Here is a 17,500-nt window from a genome sequence, read left to right as displayed (position 1 = left end):
CCAATCACACGCCGACCTGACCCGGAGGTCGATAACATGAAATATTCAACACGCCATCGAGCTGAAACGATGACAATGATGAAAATTTGATGGATCCTTGCCCGCTTACAATCGTGGAATTACACAGTATTAAAGTCAACCATGAATTATTGATGTTTAGTAGGCTAGGCTCTGTGACTGCTGGGTGCTGACACAGGACCAGGCTATATATTAGGGTTCCCGTATAGCCTGAGGTCCACATTCATGTGCAACGCCAGGCCGAGCTTCACTCCACAAAATCAATAAGAGGAGCCGAGGCCGGAGCTCGCGTCAGACCGGCCTCCTGATTCCATCACGGACAGTTTTTCCTTTTTTTATCGCGCCAAGTTGAGTGTGTTGAGCCCGGCAGGTGTGATGGACCGAATGCTTGACAGTGATGTGATGTTTGTGTTCTTATTGGCTGTTTATCGTGCTCGGGCCACGGTCACACCAGCTGGCACCACGTGGCGTTTTAAAGGAATCGTCCCAATCGGCAGAAGTCAGATTTTTTTTTCCCACCAAAAACAAAAGCAGAACTGCAGCGACGGCATCGACCCACGCAGCATGGCTTACTGTCAACCGTGTGCCGGCGGCAGGTGTGTTTTAAAATCTAGAGTATTTCAGTTCTGGTTCTGTTGAACCGGATCGCTCGCCATCAATGAAATGGACGCCACGTGCAGAGGTCAGTTCCTGGTGTGACCGTAGCCTTGTGTTTTCCCCCCACCGAGCTCTGAGGTGCAGGGACGTAGTTGAGAGTGTAACGCCTGCTTTTCATTACAGAACAGTTTAGACGGATGTGAAACTGCATGACGTCCGATCAGACCGTCTCAGGACATCTCAGGAAACGAGCACAAGCTGTGAAATGTTGGTTACCGCTGCAGTTTGGTTCACTGAGTCGTTGGTTTCCGTCTCGTCAGTGAGGTTAAACTTACTCTAAAGAAACTTCGGCTGCTAGCTGGAGCTAAATTTTACCCCAAATCAGTCCTAAAAACTGAGTCCGTCTGTCGACCTGAGGGCTCAGATAGATCGGATCTGATTGGTCGACAGTTCGGTTCAGCAGCTAAACAAGATGAAGGCTAGCTCACGTTAGCAGCTAGAGCAGAATGAGACGGGTTAGCTAACAGTTTGATTTGCTAGCGTGACCTCATCTTGCTCGGCTGCTGACGGTGTTGAACACGATGATGAACTCTGGAGTTCGAACTGTAGCTTAAAGACGAACCTGACGTCTCCGTGATGAAGCTAAACATCGTCACGGCTAACTAGCTTCAGCTTATTGTTGTTATTATGGACTTTGAACCCTGAATTCAGAGAGAACTTCTGTATAACTGGTGCGTGAGTTCACATTTACACAGATTCAAACAGTGTAAATGTGAACTAATGCTGAGTTATACATACATTTAAATCAGGAAGTGAATCCAGATCATGTGTGAAGCTGCTGCAGACCAACGTTTCTTCTTCTTCTGTCTGTTTCTCGCTCGAATCAGGCATTGCGCTCGTTCCCTGAGATCCCACGAGACTCTTAAAGTGGAGGGCGAACACGTCAGCTTGGCGGGAACGCCGTCAGAATCATAGAACATGAACGAGTCTGTGAGCGAAAGAAAGAAAGAAAGAAAGAAAGAAAGAAAGAAAGAAAGAGACGATGTTTTCAGAAGCCGACAGCAATACGAAGAGACGACTTCACGGCCAGTGTAGCTAAAAAAAAAACAAAAAAACACCCAACCGTGGCTGAAGAGAGTTCGACTGTTGCCATTTAGCACATCCCCCCTTTCTCATCCGCCGGCGATCCATCCTAGACGAGCGTAGAGGCGTTTATATTTTAGGTCTGTATGTTAGATTAAAGTCCCGACAGTACAGTAGCATCACCAACTGCGTAAATACAGTAAGTAAACACGGAGGAGGGAGGTTGTTCGTTTCCACGGCCGTCTGACAACAAGATGTGTTCTTCTGTTCGTTTGTTTGTTGGTTTGTCTCTTCGTTCGTTCGCGGGGACGTCGCGTAACTAAAAGAGTTATTAAAACAAAAAAAATTAAAAAGAGTTTATTCCTGAAATCATCTAGCGAGAGAGAAAAATGTATATCAGAGGATTCTGAGAAAATAAAAACAAAGCTCTATTATAGATTATAGTCTATCCCGGACAGTTTTAACAGATTGATACTTTACAGATTATAGAAACTACTGAGATATTAAAGAATAAAAATAAAAGATTGCTAAAATGATAAAGAGTAATAAATAAAAATGAATAATGTTTGAAAAGAAGTGTGTGCTTTTATTTTGAAATGGGCGGAAAAAAAAAACACAACTGCGGTTTGTCTGGTCTCACACACACACACACACACACACACACACACACACACACACTGGAGCGTATTCATTATTAATGAGGGAGAGTCCCTGAGCTGCCACACGTCTCAGTACTCAGCAACTCATATTGATCGAGAGGAGGAGGAGGAAGAGGAGCAGGAGGAGGAGGAGGAGCAGGAGGAGGAGGAGCAGGAGGAGGAGGAGGAGGAGGAGGAGAGGAGGAGGAGAGGAGGAAGAGGAGCAGGAGGAGAGGAGGAGGAGCAGGAGGAGGAGGAGCAGGAGGAGGAGGAGGAGGAGGAGGAGGAGGAGGAGGTCTGATGAAGATGTCTGTTCAGTCTAACATTGATAATCTGAGCTGCTGATAATTTTAATCTCATGTAGATCTTAAATCGACCAATCAGAGGACGCGACTCTTCACATCTAGGCCTCGCGGTGTATTATGGGATGTTACAGCAGATCGAGTTTCCGTTCTGCAGGAGAAGAAAATGATCTGAATGAACAAACACTGACTTCAGATCAGTTCATGTTTCTTCTTTTTGTCTTTTATGATTTTAACTAATTAATAATAATTAAAACATCCCATAATACTCAGAGTTTCATTGTAGAGGGAAAAAAAATCAAACTTGAAAAATAATCAGAAGGTGAAATATTTAATTTCTTTAACATTCGGATGTTTCTGCAGTTAGAACAGCTCCTTCATGATCCGTTCATCTGCTTAGAAATCCTGCAAAAAGACGCTCCTCCATGAGCAGAACCCGCCTTAAAAACATCGTGTTTTTAAGTTCTGTTCGGTATCACAGTGATCCAGTGAAAGTTGTCGGTACATCCACATGTTCACTGCTAACAGGAAACGCTGACAGATAATTCGGCAGAGTTTTAATTGACTTTTGGATTTTTTAAATCTATTTTTCTGTCCGTGTTCAGTCTCCAGTTACTTCAGAGGATGATTTGATTCACGTGTGTTTAACGACATCTAATAATATTAAATATGTTCATAATTAATATTATTATCTGTATTTCTGTTGACTCCGCGTCCGGTTTAAAGCGATAATAACCTTTTACTTGGTAAGTTCGGAGCCTCGGTGACATCCAGGCCTGATGGTTCTCACAGTTCGGGCCTCCGCGGTGCTGCAGCTCCGTGTGGTTCCGTTCAGCTTTAATGGACCTGCAGACTGTCATCAGGTCGCGTGCTGCGGCCTCCCAGGAGACACCGCGCATTAATATGGATGTGATGTGACGTCAGGGAGACCCGGCCGCTGTCTGCGGACCAGAACCGGACAGAAACACAACATATATATTCATTCAGCACAGAAACAAGGTTTTAATATTTAAGCGTGAAAAACAGAAATGCAGACCTGATTCCGATTTTTATAAAAACGCATCGATCATCCAGGAATTTATTGTGAAGGAATAATTAAGAGAAATAAATCATGTTGACTTTAACCGTGTTTTAAAGTCATGAACCGTCTGTACAGCGAGAAGACGAGTTATTATTATTTATCTTCTAAATCTTCTAAATGAATAAACGTGTACAGGATCCACCTCTCACACGCAAACACAAGACGGTTTATTGTGAAAGTATTTTTATAGAGACATATTAACAATTTAAAATATAAAAACAAACTTCTATAAAAATATAAAAATCAGAATATTACGGAGAAGTTTCGTTCAGAACCTCATTTTAAAATCTCCATTATTTCATTTTAATCTCAATATGTGAAAAAAACAATATAAATAAATCAATCGGCTACAAATGGAAATACATCTCGAGGTGATTTTTTGTATTTTGATCATTTTTAAAACACATTTTGTTTTGATGCAGCAGCTGGATGAGAATAATAAAATAATACAAAGTGAAAACTGCTCAGATGTAATTATCGCCTGGAAGAAACACGAGCAGCGAGACTTCAGGCTCATTAAAGATGTATGGAGGAACTCCCGCGGGATGTGGAGGGACTCCCGACAGTCTCCCCCGTTTTTATGTATTCTAATAATTTTATTCAGTAATCTATCGATGACGCTTTATTCTAGCGAAGAGTTCGTTCGCGGGATTTAAATGAAATGATCAGAAAACATGAGCAGATGTTATTTTATTCTCTTCATGTGGATGAAAATAATAAACCTACTCTTTTTTTTATTTTTCTAAATCATTTTTAAAAAATCAATTTCATGAAATAATCATAATTTCAGAGTCTAATTCATTATGAAATCACCTTTTCCTCTCACAGGATGCCTTAATGTTCATTAACAGACAGGATGGAACGTGAATGAGGCCGAACTGAGCCGAACTGCTGCAGATTAATAAAGCTTCATTTTAAATACAGTCACGATGAATTTTCATTAAAAGTAACAGAATAAAGATGAAAAACTTTATAATTTAATTACAGGCTGGTGGAAAAAACGCTTGTTAAACCGTGATTTTCCCCTCGAGCAGCTTCATTTATGTTTTTAGGCGTTATAAAAAAATAATAGACTACATCCGGGTCACACCTGGTCACACCTGGAGCAGATCCTGGATGCTAACAGAATCTGACTAACGTTATTAGCTCTGTGTTGCTCTTCACTGGTTTAAAGGGAGCGTCAGGGCTCAGACAGACAGACTGATGTGACTCAAGCCTCCATGAAGAGCTGCAGGATCTGCAGTCACCTGTCATGGTGGCCTAACTGTGTAATTACATGTCAGGTGATGCACTTGAAACACTTGGACCAATAAGCTACCATCAAAAGAAAATTTTGCATAATTTTTCAAGGTCACAATTTGAGCCTTCAGTCCAATAAAATGTGTAAAGTCAAGAAGAGCTGCACGACTTAATTATTCTACTCAAGCTGAAGTTCCCCAGGTGCTGCACAACACGGAGGATCACCTGAGACCTGCTAGCTTTAGCCTCAGTCTGTTAGCATGACATCATGAGCTAGGTCCTGTTAGCTTTAGCCTCAGTCTGTTAGCATGACATCATGAGCTAGGTCCTGTTAGCTTTAGCCTCAGTCTGTTAGCATGACATCATGAGCTAGGTCCTGTTAGCTTTAGCCTCAGTCTGTTAGCATGACATCATGAGCTGGTTCCTGTTAGCTTTAGCCTCAGTCTGTCAGCATGACATGAGCTGGTTCCTGTTAGCTTTAGCCTCAGTCTGTCAGCATGACATGAGCTGGTCCAGATAGAGTCAGAAGCTGCTTGTGTGTCAAATCAAAGACCCATAAATTGGTCTACCTGTGTTACACCTGTCATCCTCCGCACTGTAAACAGGAGGTCTGACAGACATCGCAGTGTCAGGGTCGAGGCAAACACTCAACTTTCCCACCAACGTTGTGACGAGTGACACAAACTGATCACAGAATACACAGACGAGTCAAACTCAAATGAAATGAAAGACAGAATCAAAAGAGAAGTGGATTTAGATTAAGAGAGAGTCAGCTGACATGTACAAGCTGTTCAGACTGCTGCTGAATATCAGGCAGTGAACACAGTGTGTGTGTGTGTGTGTGTGTGTGTGTGTGTGTGTGTGTGTGTGTGTGTGTGGAGGGGTGTGAGACGGGAAATATGCCATGAAACCCCAGAGAGGTGTCACTCACATTTTTTCCATTTACACATGTGATCAGGTTTCAGTCAGACTGGAAGGATGCTCTTTTACTGATCCTGAAATAACTGAAAAAACACACAAACAAAGGAAATAAGAGAAATAAAACATCACCTGACCTTCAGTCTGAAACCATCAGGAAACATATTCTTTTAACAAACATTAGAACAACAGCAGAACGTGCAGCCAAAGTGTCCCAGTGCTAACATGCTACCTTGGCAGCAGTGTGTGCTAACAATAGCCATGTTTATTATTTATGTTTATCAGGTGTTTCCTCAGATGGGAGTGAGACATGATATAGTTGGGTATGATTAACGACGTACACTGCCTCTGAGCCAGTTGTTAAGTAGCTAATGTTAGCACAAAGCACACAGCCCTTGAACCTGTTGTTCAGCCGCTAACATTAGCACAAAGCACACAGTCCCTGAACCTGTTGTTCAGCAGCTAGCATTAGCACAAAGCACACAGTCCCTGAACCTGTTGTTCAGCATCTAACATTAGCACATGAACTGTCACTCCAGGTGGCCTCTTTGGACTGAGTGACGGCTACTTTGCTTGTGTTTATGTGTTTAAGGGCCAAATCAGTTTTTCAGATGCAGTAAAAACATTTTTCTCGTTCCAGAACTAATCAAACTCTTTGACTTCTCTTTGATCACAAATGTGTGATGTGGTGAGTTAAAAGACGAACCAGTCCAGATGTGAACACACAGACACACATCTGTTTCCTGGAGTGCAGCAGCAGTGATGCCTTCAGGGTCTCGGCTCCGGTCACACAGGGAGCTTCTTTAAGACATTTCATTTCTGAAATTTAAAACAGGCCGACAGCTCGGCCGCTGTGAGAGCATAACCTAAAATAACATCCTCCGTCTTCTCTGGGGCCTCGGCTCCTGGTGTAAATGGGCCGGATATGAGCCACGTTCCCTCTGGAGCAGCAAACCAGCTCCACAACAGCATTATGTGAGAATCAGCCGGGGCTGGAATTGAGGCTGTGATTCGTGACTGTGTGGTGGAAAAGGCCGTCCGCCTTAAATGTGTCCGGCAGTGCCTCACAACAGAGAGGCTAAAACTGAGTTAGCTGATGTGTAAATGGGTCACAAGTTCTTACTTTGAGCTAACAGCCTACATTTCAGCTGCAGGAAGTGGATTAGTGGGTTGGCTGAGAGTTTGTGACGGGAGCTCTGCAGCATTTCTGCTTCCAGCCGACCGTCCTCACAGAAACTCCTCCGCGAGTCTGAGGAGGTTCGACTAGATTCTCAGCCTCAGAGTTAGAAGGAAACAACTGAACAAACTGAAAACACAAAAATCGCTGCTTCAAACTTTTAACACAAACCGTTCGTTGCTTTTCCATCGTGAGATTTAATGTGACAAATATTCAGTTGTTATTATTCCTCCATCCTGCAGAGCTCAGTGCAATAAGGTTACATACTGACTGATATCTGCAGTACCTTCCCAGGTACAATAATTAGCAACATGTCCTCGTTATGCTAACAGATAATCTGGTAGTTCAGCTTTATATAAATATAATCTCTAGAAGTTGGCAGGTTGAAGTAAAGTCCATTTCCCATCCAGCTCCAGTCAACAGAACAGAACAGAACCACCCGACAGTGGAGGTCCGCTCCAGATCACTGCTGCAGTCAGGCTGATCAACAGGACTGAAGAGAAATCACCTTTTTAATCCCACAAGTTACAAAGTTCTCTGTGTTCACGGCTCTGGATCAGAACCAGATGAGACTCCAGGTGTTTACTCCTCCAGCAGGTCCGGTTCTGACCCGACTCTCTCCTCCAGAGTTCAGATTCTTTTTCAGTTTCCCACCTGCAGACGTCGACTGTTGAACGGAAACAGCAGCGCCGCACGTTTATTAAAAATGTCTCTGTATCGTCGTTCTGTGTTTCTTTGCTGTCGTTCTCGTCACACGTTGTGCGTCGAATGATCGCAGGAAGCTTTTCTTTAAACACATGAATGTTCTGTTTGACATGCTGAGCTGAACCATGACCCAGCTGAAGTTCTGTTGCTGTGTGCTGGAGTGAAGCAGCAGAGATCTTCTCTGACATCACCTCTGACGGAACAACACAGAATCGCACGGTGCAACACAAGTGATTTCATTGAGGTGGTCAGAATACAAACAGTGGGATCCATCTTGCTTGTGAACATGGTTCTGGAGTTTGATCTTTTTTTATCATCCTGCAGGGACCGAGGCTCAGCCCGGCCAGCACCCTGTAGAACTGGGTCATTACTAAATATACGCCAGCCTTTTTCCTCCCTGCAGCTCTGTATGCAGCACATGAACATGTCGGTCGGACCACCTGAACGCTGGGAGGGAACCATGAGAGCATCCTGCTTCCCATCCAGCATCCTCACATGAACCACACGTGGCCGTCATGTGACGGTCTATTGATAGCACCGCGGAGAGCAGAAAATACTCTGGCACAGAGACAGAGTCCAAAAAACAAGCGGTGACGGCCAGTTGGCAGGACGGAGAGGAAGCCACTCGCTCTGCCGCCCCGCAGGAAACCAGTCGACCAGCTCTCCACAAGTTTAAACCCAGAGAGGGATTTTCTGCTTGATTAGCCAGATTAGAGCGAGCAGAGCAAAGCTGCTGCTGCAAATTCTGTATCTACAATTTATTCTACGATTTATTCTGCTTATAAAATGTGAAATGCTCATCACAGACGTCCTCAAACGTCTTAAAAAACACAAAGTTACAAAGATGTGAAATCAATCCTGTCACATGAGAATGAAAACAGTCGAGGTTGCTGCTGTTAGTGCGACTGTATGTACAACATGAGATGACTGACACGGTGACATCACAATGTCACAACAACACACATCGACACAAAACAGACGTCAGACAGCCTGAAGTCTGGAACAACACGGGTTCTAATCCTGTGCACAAAGAGGAAAAGTGAAGACAAACATCTCTAAATGTTACTCTGGTAACTTACTTACAGTCTGTTACAGGTTACAGAACTGAACCATAGGACCGCTTCCTGATCCGACAGTCCAGGTGATCCTGCGATATGACTGAACGCTCCAGAACAGCTACTAAATGGACCTTCTGGGGTCCAGAACCAAGAGTAAATCTTAAGAAATTAGATAATTTGGGTTTGAAATCTTGTTCTGACATGAGATCAGGAGGAGAGGCAGGAAACAACTCAAGGCCCAAAAGTGTTCAATCAAATTATTCAGGTTGATGGAGAACAAACTGACCCGGCTGATCGACCCGCGCTCGGTTGGTGGTACGAGGACCCGGAGCCAGCGGAGCGAGTCTCGGCCCTGCTGTCAGAACCGTTGATTCACGGGCCGACTGGATGAATATGTGATATTACCATCAGCCTGAATTGGAAATGGACCGAGATCAATGTGGAACAAAGTGAGCGCTGCAGTGAACTCAGCCGTAATGAGAAACACTGCTGAGGACATCGATCCGCAGCCCGTCACGCCTGGTTCTGAAAATTAGAGCTCTCAATCACATAACTGAGGTAATAATAACTCGGTCCGTTACACCTCAGACTGTCACACTCAGAAACACTCCACCTGCAGGGTCGACCTCCGAGGTGGAGTTCAGTGATCGGATCAGCACAACTGTCCCGATAACTGTCCTGTTTTATCTTTGTCGTTGTTTTGTTTCTCTTTGTAGTTGTTTTGTTTCTCTTTGTAGTTGTTTTGTTTCTCTTTGTAGTTGTTTTGTGTCTCTTTGTAGTTGTTTTGTTTCTCTTTGTAGTTGTTCTGTGTGTTGGTTTTCCATTTGCATCTTTGTTTTTCATTCTGTCTGTTTTATGAGAGTTTCATGTCTCTTTGTATTTTCTACCACCCTGTTGTCTGTTTCTGTCTTTGTTTTTGTTTTGCATCTTTGTTTCATTGTGTCTTCAGTCATTTTGTGTCTCTGTCCGTCTGTTTTTGTGTCTCATCTCCTTGGTCTTGCCAGGAATCTGTGGTCATTCTTTGTCCTTCCACTTTGGTTTTGTGTGTCTGTGTCCCGTCTTCACGTCGACACACCCTGAATCTGGTCTGACGTCCTCATGCTGGACAGATCCTCGTATGGACGCTCTCAGTTAACACTGAAAATGCAACAGAAGACAGAAATCACTAATGTCTTTATGCTTCACTGATGTCTGTAGAAATGCAGACGCTCCCTGAGTTATCACGGCGCTGCAGACGCTCCCTAACTCAGTTACCACTGCCTGAGGGAGGAGCGCCTCATACACCGCCGCTAACTCAGTTAGCACGGCGCTAACCTGATAACACATGATGAGGATGTGGAGCGAATGTCGTGAACAGGGGAGTGTCATGTATGTCTGGAGGCTGTGACGACATCAGAATCCAGAACATGGCCGCCGCAGGCTTCAGCAGGAGACACTCCTCGTGTTCGTCTGCAGAAGTTCCGTAACGTGTGTCAGACTAGATTTATTTTGCTTCACACTCAGAGCCTTGTGTGTCTCTTTGTCTGTTGCAGAACATTTGATTCATGGAGGAAACTGATGTTTTTAAGGCTGCTGACTGTCGGAGGGACAAAGAGAAACATGCAGCGTTCCGTCTGTGAAGCCTTCGACTCAGCGATGAAGAAGAATGTTGAACCTGAGAATCACCCGGGGGACGTTTCACACTGATATGATTAAAAACTTTCCCCTCTTCAGCTGTAACGTCTCCTCGTCCTCCTCGTCCTCCTCCCTCTCCTCCTCCTCCACATGTTTACGGTCCTGTCAGGCCTGCTGAGAGAATGAGGAGGTGCTGCACAGATGTTGCCTCTTCCTCTTCATCGTGTGTTGGAGGGCTAATGACTTATGTGTACGATGTTTATGGGACTGCAGAGGATATCCACGGATATTGCTGCCTCTCCCTCCTCCTCCTCCTCCTCACCTCGCCGAGTGCTGATGAAGCTTCTGTGTGATTAAAATGTTCCACAGATGTTGCCTCTGTCTCTAACGCCTCGCTCCGTCCTCCTCCTCTTCTCTTTAACTGTGAAAAACCTGCAGCCTCGGAGGATTTTCTTACGGTCTTCTTCTCCTCCGTCGTGTGGCAGATGGTGCCTCCTTTTCACCTCCTCCTCTTCCTCTCCTCCCACTGCCTCGCTTCCTCTCTGTGAATATAGTGTGAGACACAAACAGGAAAATAAAAACACTCCTTCTCTTAACTCTGTACTACAGTTATGTTAATTTCTACTGCGTTACTACACTTCAGAGTAAATATTGACTCTCAGTCGTGTTTCTGGTGAACGGAACACGATCGTGAACGCTGCGAACTTCAGCCACCGCCATCATTCGCCATTTTTTAATCACCTCGTTATGAATCCCACTGCTTTTCTTTACAAGACAACGTTCTGCTCGTTCTCTGAAGAACAAATGTTAGCTGAGATTAAACTTCACCTTTCTTTACGCTCTGCTGAGGAAGGAGGCACAGAAACACTTTGGTCAGGGTTCAGAAGACATGAAGCTTCGGTTGAGAGTACCAGTACCTGTTCTTTTGGTGCCACATCACGACTGAGACGCTCAGACTTCCTGCAGAACTCTTCACGGGTTCTGCAGAAGTGTGAAGTTCAAGACAGTCTTCATTTGAGTTAACAAAAGTGTTTCTGAGACAAAATAAGCAATATAAGAGAGTAAAACCAGCTTCAGTAAACATGTAGTGACATCATCAGCAGTGGACCGGATTCATTACACAGTGACACTAACAGAACCTGTCGACTGGCGCAGACGAGTTCATGTTCTGTTAGAAGGTCGTTGCTGGATCAGAGATTCTGTGTGGGCCCGGTTATGACCATAGAAACAACCAGGAGAGATCCAGAAACACACAGACGAACTCACTTTCACTCACATCAACACGTCACTATGAGTCCAGCCTGACTGATCAGCAGCTCACCTGGTGACCTCACAATCAGCTGATCTCTGTGATGTCATCGGAGCGAGAGGACAGTTTAGCATCGCCAGCAGCCCGACCCCGATGTACCAACAGCAGCACTCTGATCCTCCTCCTCCTCCTCTTCCTCCTCCTCTTCCTCCTCCTCCTCCTCCTCCTCCTCTTCCTCCTCTTCCTCCTCCTCCTCCTCCTCCCTCTCCTCCTCCTCCTCCTCCTCCTCCTCCTCCTCCTCCTCCTCTCCTCCTCCTCCTCCTCTCCTCCTCCTCTCCTGCTCCTCCTCCTCCTCTCCTCCTCCTCCTCCTCCTCGTGTTAAAGTGCTGATGAGGCTGGTGTGCGATTAAGGAGGAGCTCCACAGATGTTCCCTCTGTGATTGATTGCTTCATTTATTGTCTGAGGGCTGAATGTAATAAACTCATTAGTACACTCCCTGGGTGTGTGTGTGTGTGTGTGTGTGTGTGTGTGTGTGTGTGTGTGTGTGTGTGTGTGTGTGTGTGTGTGTGTCCAGCTCTCTCTATCTGACACCAGATTAATGGCGTTTTTCTTTCTCTGCAGGATGAGTCGCTCCGTCCTCCCGTGTTAGTTTCACTGAACTCAGCTGGTCGTCACATCGTCACAAAGTGTTTTCATGTTCGATGTCGGAGAGTCGGCGGGATCAGAACTCGCTTCAAACTTCAGTTTCTACCTTAAAGAGAGAAGATCCAGTTAGAGAGAGATCTGTGTCGGACATGATCACAGATCAGATGGTTTTTAAATAGCTGACACAGAATCTATAATCACTTCTGAGTTGTGTTTGTGTCCAGTATTCTCTCTTTTAGCTCTGTTTTTGGTCTCCACCAGCTTTTTCACATCACCAGACTCCATTAACAAATGTGGTGATTTTAAGAGTTGTTGAGTCAAAACAAACTTTATAATGTAGTGAAACTGTGTCTCTGACAGATTCTGACTTATTGTGTCCTTGTTGTAAATTCAGAATTAAATGTGATACATGAGGCCGACTATTAACCACAACATCACCAGACTCCCTTAACAAATCAGCTAATTCAAGGAATTGCTGTGTAGCGTAAATCTTTATAACGTAGTGAAACTGTGTCTCTGACAGATTCTGACTCATTGTGTCCTTGTTGTAAATTCAGCATTAAATGTTTCAGCTGAAGTTGTTTGTCTCCTTGTAAAAAGTGTCAGTTTGTGGCAGCATGTCTGTACCAGCCTGTCTGCTTCTGTGTCTAAAGTGCTAAAGTCTTACCTGCCAACATTGATCAGCTGTTTGAACACACTGTTTACACTGATTTCACCATTTACACTCCATTTATGAAAGAAGAAACATGTTATTGATCTAAACATGTCACATGTTACAAAGACACTAAACAGGAACAATATAGGCGACTTCTTTGTCCCCGTGGAGAAAGTCCCCAGACTCCCTTAACAAATGTGTCAGTTTAGTGAGTTGTTGAGTTGGAGACACTTTATAAACTCTGTGAAACTCTGTCTCTGACTCATTCTGCATTATTTGGACCTTCTTGTTCATTCAGCAAATGTTCTACATGAACTTCTTTCTGTCTTTGAGTAGAAACATGGAGTCTGTTTGTCTCAGTGATGGACGGTTTGTTTCATACAGAGCAGGAAGATCTACCTGTACTTGATTCTATTGTGGGAACAACAGTAAAAAACATGTTATGTTAGTCTTGGTGGTGAACCAATAAAATAACTAAAAATTCAATAAAATTAATTTCTCTCACATGAATCCATGAAACTCAGAGAAATGTCTGACTTCCATCATTTGACAGGAGCAATTTCATGATGTCACCTCATTCGCAGCTTTATATCTCCTCACTAATATTTAAGATTTAATCATATTCAGTATTTTCAGCGTCACTGGATTGTATCTGACTCCTCGTGTCTTCATGTCAGTGGTCGTAGGAGTCGTCTCAGCCTCACCAACTGCTTGTTTTTCACTCAGCTGGGTGGAAGTTTGCACTGAGCATCCAAGAAAACCTTGGAAGAAACATTTGATGATTTCAAACTTTTCTGAACTGATTCCTGACATCAACAGCTCGGCCAAGCTTGAAATATCAACTTTTCTGTTGGTGTAGGTTTTCTGCTGGCGTCTTCTTCTTCCTGACATCAAACTGCTTCACCAGGAAGTAACTTGTGACTGCACTCCTGGTTGTGTTGCAAGTTCTGACATGTTTAATCCTGGTGTCAGTCCAACTTCCTGTGGAAAAACAGCCTGTTCTGGAGTTTCTCTGATAAATAGTTGTTTGTGATGATCGAACACAGCTGGAGTTGGTTCGACTTCAACAAGCCGACAGTTCAACAGTTCTGATTGGCTGCAGGTGATTGTGTTTATGAACCACATGGACTGGGAGGTTCTTGGTTCTTGATGTGGACTGACGCTACGATATCAACTTCCAGGGTCACTTCAGGTTATAACATTTAAAATCCTGCAGAAAGTCTTCTGAGCGTCACTGATCGCAGGTCTGCGCTGGCTGCAGGACAGACTCAGGATCTTGCAGATGTTTTCTGAAATGTTGAAGCTTTCTAAAAAATCCAAATGGCTGCAGTTTGTAAAAACACTCCGGTGACATTTTGAAGCGCCGCCTGTGATTTCTACCTGAGCAGGACTTTCTCTCACTGCCTCACTTCAGATCGCTTCACACTCACATTATCAGCAGCGAGCTTTTAGCATTTACAGCTGACATTTAGCTGACGAGCTCACTCGCAGCAGACGGAATAAACTTGGGCCGGTAGATTATACGCAACTAATTGAGAGGTGAAAGGTCTCAGCGGGGTGCCGACCTGAGCGGAGGTGCACCAATTACTCCTGTGTGACCCGACGGATTCAGACAGCAGCAGTTTATGTGCTGCCGAGGCGTCTGAAGGACTCTGGATCCTGGAGAGAGAACAAACTCACAGTGAAGCTCAGAGTCGGAGTCGCTTGTTACGGAGCGCCGCAGGTTCGAGGGCAGCTCGACCTCAGACACAAACACAAACCTCTCCACTCTCACAGGGAGGAGAAGTGCAGCGGGAGCGCCGGAGCGGGAAAGTGGATCACGCACCTTGTTTCCATGACAACAGAGTGCTCCTTTCAACGCGTTCATCGGATCACTCAGGCAGTTATTCTGACCCGCGAGCTCAGATGCAAACGATGAAGGACGGACTCCTGATGTGGGCGAGTGCGACTAAGAAAACAGTTAATACACACTGACTGACGGCCACGACATCCAGATCCAAACCGGCCCAAAGATGATAAACTGTCATCTGAGTTCTCAGAGCCAGATGAGACATGTGCTCTCTTCACTTGGTTCTGGTCCTGACCCGGGGGTCTCCTCCCTGTCAGCTCCCCAGCTCAGAGATGGACCGGTAAACAGGAAGTGTTCCGTCTGCTCAGCTCCTCTTCATCCATCTCACCACACAGACCCTGAGATTCCTGCTCCACTTGGGGCAGAAACTCACCGTCCACCTGCTTCCTACACAGAGCGCTCATCCCGACCGCTGGAGGTCAAGAACCGAAAGAAACCAAACAGAACCACATCATCTGCAAAGAGACGCAAATCTGAAGTTTCCAAAACCAGTTGTCATAAGATCCTTGACGGCCGAACCTTGATCTGATCCACAAAGTCAGATTCTGACTGGAGTTGGAACATGAGGGACGAGAAGATAGAGTCGGAGTCGAGCCGCCGGCGCCACTTCGTACGACGGAAGTAAAGAGTCGTGAGCTCGGCTAGTTTTAAAACTGTAGGACTGCTCCTTTAACACGAGGCAGGAGCTGCATGGCAGTACTAACAGCCGCCGTCGTCCGCAGTGACAGACGTAGTACGAACGTTACCAGAGCGAGTGGAAGGTGTAATCCATCATGCACACTGTTACCCTGTCAGCAGGGCTGCGTGAGTGTAACGACGAGAAGTCGCACTAATTAGCAGCTCTGAAGTCTCAGTGAGAAGATCTGACATGAGAACAGATCCATCCAGCTGCTGTCACACACACACACACACACACACACACACACACACACACACACACACACACACACACACACACACTAACACACTCTCTGTGTCTCTGTCTACTTTGTGGAGGGTGAAATGGATTCAGCGACGACTTCGTTCTCAGGGAATCCAGAGGTGTTTTGTTTCGCCTGCGTGGATAAAAATGTCTCTATCACAACCTGACAGTGTGTGTGTGTGTGTGTGCACATGCGTGTGTGTGCATGCGTGCGTGCGTGCGTGTGTGGCGAGCTGAACAAGTCGTGCTAACAGCCTGATATTGACTTCTAAAAATACCTGCCCTCCACACACACACACACACACACACACAGATTAATCCTGACTGTGAAACACCCTGCTGAAGAGGAGGAGGAGGAGGAGGAGGAGGAGGAGGAGGAGGAGGGGGGAAGAAACCCTACAACCCAGTTCAATCACCCTGGCCACCACTCCTCATCCTCCCTCCGAACACTCCAGTGATGTGCAGGGCTGCCCCCCTTTCCCAGAATTCCCTGCTGCTGCTTCCCTGGGTGAGAGGGGAGAAAGTGGGTTGAGCGAGCTCCTCCTGGCAGCAGCAGACGGTTTCCTTCGTTACGATGAAGATGATGATGAAGATGAAGACGAGCTGCGAGAGACGCACTGACGGAGCTGTCGATCTGTCAACACCGACCGACTGATCAGTGGCTCATCTCACCTCCTGTGGAGAGACGAGAGGAGGAGCCTCAGTCTAAATAAGGACTGGAGATGGTGAGCACCTGTTTACAGAGGAAAAGGGGCGGAGACAGAGATACAGTGGACTGTTGCAGGTAAGAGAGCGAGACGACGATGGAGTGTGTGGTTCTGATTGGCGCCGACCCACACCTCAACTCACAGAGCAGCGTGGCAGGACACCGGGCCCGTCATGGCGGTTCCAGACGGCGTCGTGTTGCAGTCGCTACTCTCAGCTCAGGTCCGTTTCTGACAGACGCCGACCTGCGGCGCCGTTAATCTGCTCAGAGCGGATCGAACCAGACAGGAAGTCACACAGCATCGGGTCAGTTTTCAAAATAAAACACCTGGTGCCAAACGTATCAATGTGTACATGAACAAACACAGTTAAATCAGACAGACAGATGAACTCTGCAGCTCTGAAGCCGTCTGCAGTGCAAAGTTCTGACAGGACCGGACCGGACCGGACATGACGACTGAGTTTATCACTGATGAGCCTTGTTGAGCTGAGATGTCCTAAAATGGCCACCGTAACATTTTGATTTAGGTTCAGTAGATAAAGGTCAGTTATAGGTGAACTTACCATCCTTCACCTCCCACGTTACGTCTTCTCCTTGATCTCGCCGTCACACCAGCATCAGAACCGACAGTGGCACAAAAAGTCATTTGAAGGTGTTTTTAATTGTATTTCTGAGTTTGTAACTTCCTGGAAACTCATTAAAAATGTCGATGACTCATCCTGCACTCACCTCATGACGCTGCTGTGGATGTGACATCGTACAAAAAATCAACTTTCTGAGTGTAGTCTGTGATTTGGGTCAAACCGGGTCGTGTTTGGACGGCTAGCTTCTCTTGTTGCTAATGTAAATGCTAAGAGGCGAACTGACAACCAGCAGCTTCAGCGGACCGAGGCTCTACGAGGACCGGGACAGAACCGAGCTGAGTTTCCTGGTAGCTGTGTTGCTAAAGTGAATGCTAACTGTTGCTACATGTAGCTAGCTGCTGACTCGTCACGCCGGCCTCCATCTTCTTTATCCATCCTACTGAAGTCCGACAGCGAGCC

At 45.6% G+C, this 17,500-nt stretch overlaps 2 protein-coding genes and 1 long non-coding RNA gene across 3 annotated transcripts in view; 1 reads left to right on the top strand and 2 right to left on the bottom strand.

Moving 5' to 3' along the window:
• The window catches only part of nrn1a (neuritin 1a), a 12,279-nt gene extending 10,016 nt beyond the window's left edge, over nucleotides 1-2,263 (top strand). The window contains exon 3 of the mRNA XM_037079125.1: nucleotides 1-2,263. This exon is cut by the window's left edge and continues 487 nt beyond it. The gene's annotated coding sequence lies outside the window, so the exon portion shown is untranslated.
• The window catches only part of LOC119008608 (coagulation factor XIII A chain-like), a 37,809-nt gene extending 27,336 nt beyond the window's left edge, over nucleotides 1-10,473 (bottom strand). The window contains exons 1-4 of the mRNA XM_037079122.1: nucleotides 10,131-10,473; nucleotides 9,103-9,953; nucleotides 5,890-5,962; nucleotides 3,375-3,579 (exon numbers count right to left, since the gene is read on the bottom strand). The gene's annotated coding sequence lies outside the window, so the exon portion shown is untranslated. The remainder of the gene's footprint in view (nucleotides 1-3,374; nucleotides 3,580-5,889; nucleotides 5,963-9,102; nucleotides 9,954-10,130) is intronic.
• A 327-nt stretch (nucleotides 10,474-10,800) lies between these two features.
• On the bottom strand, nucleotides 10,801-11,824 carry LOC119008221. Its single transcript, XR_005071359.1, has 3 exons — nucleotides 11,752-11,824; nucleotides 11,348-11,411; nucleotides 10,801-10,972 (listed from the first exon to the last, which is right to left on the bottom strand). It is a non-coding gene; the product is annotated as an uncharacterized LOC119008221 (long non-coding RNA).
• Between the last annotated feature and the right edge of the window lie 5,676 nt (nucleotides 11,825-17,500).

The sequence above is a fragment of the Acanthopagrus latus genome, chromosome 19, assembly GCF_904848185.1.
Source record: "Acanthopagrus latus isolate v.2019 chromosome 19, fAcaLat1.1, whole genome shotgun sequence".
Taxonomy (NCBI): Eukaryota; Metazoa; Chordata; class Actinopteri; order Spariformes; family Sparidae; genus Acanthopagrus; species Acanthopagrus latus.
Note: the sequence above shows the minus strand (reverse complement) of the source record. Positions and strands in the feature narration are given on the sequence as shown.